We start from the raw sequence: 11703 nt of genomic DNA on the forward strand, positions 1-11703 counted from the left end.
CAATCCCCTTGCAGTCCCACCCCTATAAACATTAAATGTAAAGAGACCAGAAAATATTAAATTAGGCCCAATGCCTGTGTTTTCTTAGGCTTCCTGTCTAAATAACATTTATACAGAGCATTATAGAAATGTCCACTTTGTAAATTGCTTTTCATACATACGTTAGCCCAAGTTAACATTCTGTTCCTGCAGCCACTCACTGATTCCCTGATTTTAGCTCAGGTCCCACATTCACACCAACGGAAGTTCATTCTGTCTGTGTTATCCCATCATCTATTTGTTGGATCAATGGATTCATTTCTCACAACAATTTTGGGAGAATCAGGACTCTTTATCTCCATTTTACAGATGTGGAAAGAGGCTCAGAGATGCTAAATAACCTAACCCAGGTCCTGCAGCTACAAAGTGATAGAAATTGAACCTCAACTTTGTGACCCCCACCTACCTCTTTCTTCCAGATCTAACTGAGCCCATCACAGGCCTGGTCCTGTATGAACATTTCCCCCCTACATACCAGATGGAGTAAGTGATTCCAACCCTTTCCCCCCAGTTGATGTCAAGTGTACATTTGTGAATGTCTTAATTTAAAAATTGATTGCATGTGCTCATCACTGTCCACAAGAGCCCTGTTAGGCAGCAATTATTAGTTTTTTTTTAATAGACCAGGAAACTGAGGCTTAAGGAAAGACCCCCCTCCCCAACTCCCCCTCCTTCCTACAGCTAGTAAGTGGAAGAGCTGGGTCTTGAACCAAAGACTTCTGGCTCATGCCTCTCTTTCCCTGAACAAACACACAGGAAAACAGATACATGGATCCACCTAGCAGGCCCAGGGCCTGCAGAGGCATCCAGGGATAAAGAGGCAGGAACAGGTTTAAAAGAACCTCCTCTGGGCACAAACAGGAGAACACTGTATAAAAGTCTCACCTCCAGCCTCAAACGTTTGTTTCCCCTCAAGTCTCCAGCTCCTTCTTTTTTCAACAGGAAAGCCCCCAAAGACGGCCACCTGAATAGTTTTCTGATAAAATGCCTCCTTCTCTGCTTACCCCCTCTCCCTGGCAGCTCTGTCACCCCAAAAGAATTCTGCCTTCCTTGGTAGATTTGCTCACCTGGCATCACCACAGTAACATGGAGGTTTGTTTGCTAGTTCCCAGCAACATAAAACAAGCTGCCACCCCACCCCCTACCCTCACTGGGGCCCAGAACAGATGGAGACAGCCCCTTGGGAAGCAGAGGGAGCCATAAGCTCATTGAGAAAAGATCACTCCAGCCACCTTGCCAACTCCTTGCTGTGCAGTATTCAGAAGTCTGAAGATGGAAACCCAAAACAGAAAGCTTTCGATTTCCAGATCCGCTGTGGTTGTTTCTCTCAAGACAAACCAAACTTTCTTCTGCATGTATTCCCCTATCATATTGCCAAGTCACAATTTGTCACTTTGAAAATATGGAATTTGTTGAACTGATATCATCCTATTAGTGAGAAATCCATCTTTATTCATAAATACTTTCCGCCCAAGAAATAAGTTTTGTATTAATATTGTATTGGAAATTAGTTAATAGTCCAGATGATGTGGGGTGTTTTCCTTGTTTATAAATGAGGTGCATTAACACTCTCGTACCACTAGGGTGTCATTTAGTGAATGACTGCTCAGCTCTGCAGATGCAAGAGGCCAAATTCTTGTAGATGTGAATAAAAAATGATCATTTTGGCTAAAACTGCAGATGGGAAGCAGATGTAATGTACAGAGGAAGTCGATTTCATTCCATCTCTTTCCTTTATTAAGTCTGTTAATTTGTCTTATTTAAAAAAGCATTCTGAATGAATGCAAACACGTGTTAACTTGAGGCAAAGTGAAAACCAATATCATTCCTGCCTTCAAGAAGTTTACAGTCTCAACAAGTGTTTGGTCTATTAGGATTTGGGGTTGCCACTATTACTTTGAAACTGTTTAAAAGTTTACATCTCATCGAAATCATAATTACCCTGGGGAAAGATTAAAATTAAGAAATTGTGAGACACGGAAATGTCAGGAGGGCAAAAGGAATGTATAACAGAAGAGGAAGTTACCTTTTGTGGAAAACACGTGATGCCAAGGCCAGGGAGGAGGGTGCAACAGTTAATGCAAAAAGAAACTGAGGCAGGGCCGGGCGCAGTGGCTCACGCCTGTAATCCCAGCACTTTGGGAGGCCGAGGCAGGCGGACCACTTGAGGTCAGGAGTTTGAGACCAGCCTGACCAACGTGATAAAACCCTGTCTCTACTAAAAATACAAAAATTAGCCATGGTGGTGCACACTTGCAATCCCAGCTACCTGGGAGGCTAAGGAGGGAGGATCGCTTAGATCCAGAAGGTGGAGGTTGCAGTGAGCTGAGATGCCACTGCACTCCAGCCTGAGAGACAGAGTGAGACACTGTCTCAAAAAAAAAAAAAAAATCAAGAAAAGAAACTGAAGAAGAAATGAACCTCAAAACAGCTACAGCAGTAATAATAACAAATACTTAGTGAATGCTTCTAACGTGCCAGGCATGATATACAGCACATAACAATCTCTTTTGCTTTGAGCTTCCTTGAGAAAAGGACTGGAGTGCAAGTTGTTTATTTGGGAGGTAACCCTAGGAAACACAGCTAAGGAAATAGGAGAAATGAGAGAAAGAAGTGGAGGAGGCTGTAAGGAGTGCAACTGTGGGTAAGAAGAGTTTAGTTCTGCTTGGGACCCTCTGGGAGGCAGTGTGGAATGCACAGTCTAGACTGACCCTCCTGGAAGTGTGAGGGGCTGGGGTATTTGCTGATCTTCCAGCTCCTCAGTGGAAGGCTACTCCTAGGTGTTGGTCACTCCCGGGCACATCCCACCTGTGGCCAGCACAGGCAAAGTGGGGTCTAGCAGCCAGAGTAAGTCCTCGGGCAACGGGGTGCTGCTGCTGATGGAATCTGGGAAATTCATGGAAATGGTCATGCGTGGAAACGGTCAGGGCTGTGTGGATCTGAGTTGGGACCAACAGCATCTGCGACACAAACATTAACTCATTTAATTTTACCAAAACCTTATGAAGTGGGAACGATTACATTTCCAGTTTCTCCCAGGAGAACACAGTCTAAGAGAGTGAGGAGTGGCATCTGTTGTTTTTACCCAGCTAGTGTCGGTTCCCTCTTCTGGGAACAGCCCCCTGCTCTTCCTTTGAGAAACATTCCCTTCCCCGTCTCAGTGATCTGACCTCACTTTCTCACTCCAGGGATGTGCAGGGGACCCCAGCTGACCGGATGAGAGCTCTGCCTCTCCAGAGCCATAGAGATTTTCACCAGAGCCATAGAGAGGCGTGCTCTCTCTGCTGGGAGAGCAAGGCAGGGAGAATGTGTAAGCCTGGCGCTCTTCCAGGCCATTTGACTCCCACCGGAATGAACCCAGCTGCTTAAGAATGAAGCCAGCTCAGAAGGAAAGAGAGCCTGAGAGGAAGCACTGCAGATTCCTGACTTAGATCCTTTGAGTAACTGGATCCAGCCCAACCTGAAGCTAGACACCTCCCTGGACTTTCTAAGTGTGTAAGCCAATAAACGTCTCCTCATTATAAGCCAGTCTGAGGCTGATTTATAGAAGTTAAGCATTTTGGCCAAGATCGCACATCTAACAAGTGTGGAGTAATATTCAGATCCATACAACCCTAATTCCATATGTGCTAGGGTTCTTAACCACCATGCTGTACAGTGGCAAATAGCATCTATGGCTGGACAGAGCTCAGACCCACATCCTTTCATTGCCTGGCCCTCACTGGGAGTCTCTTCCCTTCCAGAAGCAGCTGCCAATTTGTTTAACAGAGTAATTGATCAGGGTACATCTTGGTTTTGTTTGTTTGTTTGTTTTTGACTCTCATGGAGGCAAACATCTCAGCTGTATTTGAATTGTTTGTTGCATCAAATCATTAAATGTCTGGACATGTCTCAATCACTTGGTGAAAGGCTGGAGTGGAGGTGAGAGAAAGTGTAAAAAGAAAATAGGGAATTAAGGCCAGGCACGGTGGCTCATGCCTGTAATCTCAGCCCTTTGGGAGGCTGAGGCAGGTGGATCACTTGAGGTCAGGAGTTCGAGACCAGCCTGGTCAACGTGGTAAAACCCCATCTCTACTAAAAATACCAAAAAATAAAAATAAAATTAGCCAGGCATGGTGGTGGGTGCCTGTAATCCCAGCTACTCAGGAGGTTGAGGCAAGAGAATCTCTTGAACCTGGGAGGCGGAGGTTGCAGTGAGCCCAGATTGTGCCACTGCACTCCAACCTGGGTGACAGAACAAGATTCCATCAAAAAAAAAAAAGAGAGAGAAGAAGAGGAAGAAAAAGAAGAAGGAGAAGAAGGAGAAGAAGGAAGAAGAAGGAAGAAGGAAGAAGGGGAAGGGAAGGGAAGGGAAGGGAAGGGAAGGGACAGGAAGGGAAAGGAAAGGAAAGGAAGGGAGAAAATAGGGAATTAAGACCTTCAACTCTTGCCTTTTTTCTGATGACCCAATCAGGAGATATTTCTGGACAACCTCTGTATTAGTCAGGACTCAGTTGCAAGTGACAAAAACCCAACTTCACTGGCTAAAACAAAACAAAAAAATTTTTAAGAACTTTAATGGTTTCCCTGACTGAACAGCCCAGGAGTAGGGGTGTTTTCAGGCAAGGCTGGTCTATGCAAGTCTCAAACAGTGTCAACAACCCAATTTCTTGGCTTTGCTTGCCTTTGGGTTGACTTCATTTTCCATTCCACATGGAGCCTCCAACATAACTGGCTCACCTCTTCCTTTGTATCAGTGGTCCTAACAGAAAGAGAGTAGACAGATGAGATAGATGTGCATCTCTCTCTCTCCCTCCCTCCCTCCCTCTCTCTCTAACAGTCCAGTCAAAAATCCTTAGATCCTAAAACATTGGCTCTGATTGGGTCATGTTCCCATCTTTACATTAATTATGGTAACCAGTGGGATGCAATGCTCTGTGATTGGCCAGGCTTGAGTCTCATGCCCATCCTTGGCTCTAGAAGTCCATAACACCAAAGCAAATAAACAGACTGAAGAAGACGTAGCTTCCCAGAGGAAAATTGGAGGACAGTTTGTGTATCTGGTACTTTTGGGAGAATGATGATTGGATGTCAAGCAGGCAAAAATGGCAGTCATCCACATTGCACCTACTATGTGCTCTGCACTGTGGATAACATGATAGAGGGTACGTGACCACTTTTTTGTCTTTAAGGAGCAGATGCTATGTTCAGAAAAAAGGTGTCACTACCTGTAGAACAACAAATAAAATATATAATAATAAATGAAGTTCACTGATGAGCATATCACAGGTTGTTATTTGCAGGCAACAGAATTCACTTCAGATACTTTAGGCAGAAAGTCTTAGGTAACTCATATAATTTCCAGGAGGGTTAGAGAATTGGGTTTGGATGCTACAAATAGGAACAAAGCTGCCAGGAAAAAAAGCTATATGACAATAGACTGGACACCAGAAACTCTACCACCCACAGTCTTGGAAGAACAGGAAGCTTGGTAACCTCATTTGCCAGAACATCTGATCTCCCTGTACTTAGCAGTTGCCATACATTGTGCACTTCTGCCTGTAAGACTGGAGAAGGTGTGTTTGCCTGGAGGCACCTTGGTCACATGGGTGACCTGCAAAAGGTACCTGCAAAAGGTTCTGGGAAATGTTGCTTTTGGCTCTCTGGCCTCTATGAACCACAGAGTTAGTAGGAGAATGTTGCAGTGGAAACCGAGTGAGTTAATTTACGATATCTGCCATAGAGCAGGTGACAGGAGTTCAGTGGAGAGAAGAAGATAAAGGCCAAGATCCAATCGTCTGTCACATTGGTTGTCTGACATTTGCTTAAAAATCAGAGGCTATAGATGCCGGGGGTAAAATGTCCACAGAAGCCACACCTGGTCCATACCTCCAAGTTCTGGATGCCATTTGAAGACAGATGATGGCAAGTTGTGTTTGTCCATGGGCAGAAGATCAAGAAGAAGTCTGGGCTATGTTGTATGAACCATCTTGACACCTCCCTCCCCTTCAATATCAATATCCAATGTCTCTCCTTAAATGCTTCCCCTTCTGTCTACTTCCACTCAGTCACCTATGCTGGGCTACATTTCTCTTCTCTCAGGACCCTATGGTAGATTCCTAACAGGTCTTTTTGCATCCATTGTGACCCAGCCATTCTTCATCCTGCAAAAAGAATAATGTCTTCAAAGCGCAAATCTAATCATAGCCCGCTTCAGTGGCTTTCATTGCTCTTTGGATCAAAACCCAAATCCTAAAAATGACCCCTTTCAGTTCCTCTAATCTAGACACCTACCCCAACCCCAAGTCTGACACAATTTTCCATAATCCCACAGGGCTTTCTAAGGAGTTACAAGGCCCCTTGTGACCAGATTCCTCCACGGACCTCTCCAGCTCATCTCAAGTGACTTTTTCCTTTGCTCCTTCTCAAAGGCCTCCCACCTCACACAAGGCCTCAGTGTGGCCAGCTCACTTAAGCTCTCAGAGACGTCAGATTCTTCCACCTCAGTGTGGCTTTGCCCCTACTCTTCCCTCTGCCTGGAGAAGCTTTCCTACCCTTCCTGCCTGCCTAAGACCTTCTCAAACTCTAGAGTAGAGGTCATCATTGTGAGGAAAGTCTCTTGTCACGGTCCCAGAGGAAAGCCCTTTCATCTCTTCTCCTGGTTTCTGCCGCTCCTCTGTTCCATCTCCCACCAGCTGGTCTTATTCACTGTGGTTTTCCTCACCTAGCACAGAACCTACTCAATACAAGTTGACTGAACAAGACCAAATAAACGTTAAAAAGAAGAAGAGAAAAAAAAATCCCCCTACACAGAAAGCAGTAATAAAGAAAATGTGTTCTACTACCACCTTAAGACCTCAATTAATGTGCTTTTCTCCTCATGAATCCTTGCTTCCAAGCAAACAGAATCTGACAGGCCGAATTAAATCATTTATCTTTCTAGGTCTCTGCCTTGGTTCTAACACTAGTGAAAAAGCCCTGATATTTCATAAGAAACTGGCAAAAGCAAGAGCTACGGCCTGGTACCTTGACTTTATCTGGTGGTGCAACCGATATATACATGTGTCAGGAGAAAAACATTCATTTCCAATGCTTCTTTTACCTAGGTGGAATTAAATGCCAGATTACCATATTTGATCATTTTGTTTTCTCACACACACCCTAAGGAACCTGTGTGTGTGTTTGTGTGTGCGCATGCGTGTGCGTGGGCGTGCCAACCAGGTTAACTCCATACGTGGCTACAGCTGCAAACTACAGTGCAAACAGCCTTAGTGACAAAAACACAACCAGAAATGCTTAAAACTTCTGCTAAATGTTATGTTCCAGTTCCTTCTTACACATTTTAATGTCTTTTGATTTGGAGTGACCTATGGGTTTCAACCATGGGCCAGCGAGGAAACAAAAGATCATTTCCACTCTGCCCTGTATAATTAAATACCTAGATGAAGTTTTCTCTGGTTCTGCTTTCAGAGCCAAACAACGCTTGTTTGCATTCCATCATCATATATAAACACCCACGGGCCAGGAGAATTTACCTTTGCTGTTCTATCGCTAGACCCTTAAATCAGGGCATCCTGACCGCATTTAAGCATATCAGAGAGGCCTCTGGTTACGAAGCCTGTAATATTTATTTTTCTTTAAATCACAAAAATATCCTATTTACAGTCCACTATTTGGAAAGGGATAACATGGATACAGACACTCCATTGATAATCCCTGCATCTCGTCTACAGATTCAAACATCTGTTTTTCCTCAAACCTTTGTCTGGGAGATGCTGAGTAGTCACGAAAGGGAGTGGTTTGGATTCCCCTCTGCTCGCTTCTCCTGCTGAGATCTGGAGGGTGAGACCCCAGTGAGATGGCATCGGGGTCAGACACAGAGAAGGAAGACAGTGAGGAAAGGCGAGGATGAGTTGGGGACTTTGTGCAGCCGGAAGCAACCTGAGAGGCTCCACAAGCCATGTTCACGCGAGGGCTCCTTGGGCACAAATCACCTGGGGGATTTCATCACAGTGAAGATTCTGGCTTGTTAGGGTTGGACAGGGGCCTGAGATTCTGCATTTACTAGCAAGCTCCTGGAGGCTGCTGCTGCTGCTGGCTGGGACCTGCAATATGAGTGTTCAGGATCTTTAAACCTCAGGCTCTGAGTCAGACAGGCCTGGCTGGGAATCACCCCCTGGGTAGCTGGGCACTCTTGGGCAAATTTCTTAATTCTCTAGACCCTGGATTCCTTATCAGTGTAACAGCAATGACAGTACCCACTGAGCAGGTCTGCACATGAGGGGTTCAGTGTAATGTGTGGCATGCCAGAAAGCCATCTGGTTAGCGTTGCTTATTGTTACCTGATTCAGAGACTTCTTGGAGTGAGGCATGTTAAAGGTGACAGAATGAGGACCAGAGCCTAACTCCCCAACTCCCTGGGAAGTACGCCTTGCCTATTTCATTATTTTATTATTTTTAATATTTAGATTTTTCTTGGTTGTATTTTCTCATTACACATAATAATACAGATTTGTGAAAAGAAAGAAAAGGGGGAAGATAGGGAGGTAAAGACAGAGGGAGAGAGAAAAGAAGGAATAGAATTAAATCAGAAAAAGGCCAGATGCTGTATCTCATGCCTGTAATCCCAGAATTTTGGGAGGCCAAGGCAGGTGGATCACCTGAGGTCAGGATGTTCAAGATCAACCTGGCCAACATGGTAAAACTGCATCTCCAATAAAAATAAAAAATAAATAAAAAATTAGCTGGGCATGGTGGGCACTTGTAATCCCAACTACTAGGGAGGCTGAGACATGAGAATCACTTGAACCCAGGAAGCAGAGGTTGCAGTGTGCCAAGATCATGCCACTGCACTCCAGCCTGGGTGACAGAGCAAGACTTCATCCTCAAAAAATAAAAGCCGGACGTGGTGGCTCACGCCTGTAATCCCAGCACTTTGGGAGGCCAAGATGGGAGGATCACGAGGTCAGGAGATTGAGACCATCCTGGCTAACACGGTGAAACCCCATCTCTATTTAAAAGACAAAAAATTAGCCAGGCGTGGTGGCGGGCGCCTGTAGTCCCAGCTACTTGGGAGGCTGAGGCAGGAGAATGGTGTGAACCCAGGAGGCAGAGCTTGCAGTGAGCTGAGATCGCGCCACTGCACTCCAGCCTGGGCGACAGAACAAGACTCTGTCTCAAAATAAATAAATAAATAATAAAAATAAAATAAAATAAGAAAAAAACTGCCAAAGAGATCATGTGACATTGTAGTCTATGTACTTCTAGTTGTAAACACATATACTTTAAATAATAGAATTCTATTGAACATACCATTTTGCAATCTTTTTATTTTCCCTCGAGGCACGCCAATAATAATAGAACAATAGTAGTGATGACAATAACAATAGCTAGTCTTTTTTAGCCTCTCACTATGTGTTAAACACCCCTCTAACACACTCTTAACTCATGAATTTTCACAACCCTTTGACATAGACGCTTATCATCTGCATTTTATAAATGAGGAAACTGAGGCACAAAAAGTGTAATATACCCAAGGTCTCACAACTAGTAAATGGGGAATTCAGGGTGGAAACCAGGCAGCCCACAGCACAGCCCCTGCCTAAAAAACCCATGTTCTGTGTTCTTCATGGTTCATCCTGACGCGCTGTTTCACTGCCTATTTTCCGTTTACCACATCATGAATATCTGTCCTCGCCATTCCATCGTTTTGCACAACATCACTTTTGGTGGCTGCATAGTATTTGTTGTCTATTATTATCTCCATTTTACAGATGAGAAAATCGAGGCTTGGGTGCTCAGTAGGCTGGCGGAGGGTAGTTGGAATGACCACAACCTGCCTTCAAGCCCTAGGCGCTGTCCGCCCCACAGTGCTCTCAGAAGTACACACACTGAGCACCTAATGCAATCAGGGTATTTGCTGGTCTCAGTGAAGAATGGCAGACCCATACGATTCTCACTGCTGTGCAACTTACAGTCCAGTGGGTTGAGACTCGCAATGAAATAAGTAAGCAAATACATGACCAAGATGATTTGAGATATTGGCAAGTGCTAGAAAAACAATTCCACTCTGTGGTGTGATGAATGTGAGTGGCAGTGATTATTCTGGAAAACTGTTTGAGGAGGTAAGATTTGAAGTGATACCTAGATGACAAGAGGAAGTCATCACACAGTAATCTAGAGTCAGATTTATCTAAAGCTCTTAACATCAAACAAAAGCTTAGTGCTAACCTGAGGGAATGGTGAGCAGAAGCATTTTTTATTTTTAGAAGTCTCATAAAGAGCATGAGACAGCGCAGGCAGAGTGGAAACAGCAAGGCTTGTGAGCCAGGGCTGGCGGGGGTGAGCCTGGCTCTGTCCCGCGTGTGGCCTTTGACAGAGTCTCAGTCACCTCATCTGTAAAATGGGCTTGCAATTGCTTAGAGCAGGGCTGCTGTCAACATGAAATGGAATAACTATGGAAAGCACCTGGAGGATACTGTAATCTCTACTGTTGACATCAGCTCTCAGGGTTTGATTGGCCTGCCCTTTGAAGCATCCAGTCTGGAATATTAAGACATCAGTGTCCGGGTGTGGTGGCTTATGCCTGTAATCCCAGTATTTTGGGAGGCTGAGGCAGGCAGATCACTTAAGGTCAGGAGTTCAAGATTAGTTCAAGCCTAGCCAACATGGCAAAATGCTGCCTCTACTAAAAATACAAAAATCAGCCAGGCATGGAGGCAGGCCCCTGTAATCCCAGCTACTCAGGAGGCTGAGGCAGGAAAAACACTTGAACCTGGGAGGCGGAGGCTGCAGTGAGCCGAGATTGCACCATTGCTCTCCAGCCTGGGCGACGGAGCAAGACTCCGTCCCACAAGAAAAAAAAGACATCAGCATTAATCAACAGGAGAATAAGGAGATTCCTGAGATTTCACAAACGACACATATTTGTGAGCCTGTTGGGTATTGTCACCATATTATGATTAAGATCTAGATAATACTTGGCACATCATTTACTAAGTCTCTCCACGAGAGCAACTTGGAAAATTCAGAGGAATGACCTTTGGCTTCTCAGTTGGTCTGTTTACTCTGATAGACTGAGGGAGAAGGCTAACTGGGTCACCCATGACCACCTTTGACTTTTCTCAACTCTCAGTTGATGTCACTGTTGTGGTAGAGGCCCTTGGGGAAAAATTCTTTCTCTCTCAACTTTCTTTGTCCATGGCAGTAAATCGTGTTAACAATGGCTCTGACTACATTTATATCCATTGCCTACCTTCATCTTCCTACCTCCTGTTCTCATTTTACAGACGAGGGGACCAAGTTTCCGAGAGGTCACACAGCCAGGTAGGCAGCTCGCTCTGGGCTGGGTCCTTTTCTCGTTCATGTACTCAGTCCCCACAACAGTCTTCAAGCCTTTTTGCCTCAGGAACCACTCTTTCTTCCATTTTCCCCTGGTCAGCTCTGACCTCGTCCTCAGATCTCAGCTTGTGTCACTTCCTCAGTGAAAAGCCCATATTATGGGCTCACCAAGCTCTGTATCTTCCTCCTGCATCCTGCCTATCAAAGCTACAATTGCACAATTGTCCATGTGACTGTTGGATCCATGTACAAAGTAGGAGTAAAGAGCCCAAGCTCAGACATCAGGGACGTGGGTTTAGAAATGAGTGCCACCTCTTTCCAGCTGAGTGTCTTTGGGCAAGTTAT

The sequence above is a fragment of the Pan troglodytes genome, chromosome 3 (assembly GCF_028858775.2).
Source record: "Pan troglodytes isolate AG18354 chromosome 3, NHGRI_mPanTro3-v2.0_pri, whole genome shotgun sequence".
NCBI lineage: Eukaryota > Metazoa > Chordata > Mammalia > Primates > Hominidae > Pan > Pan troglodytes.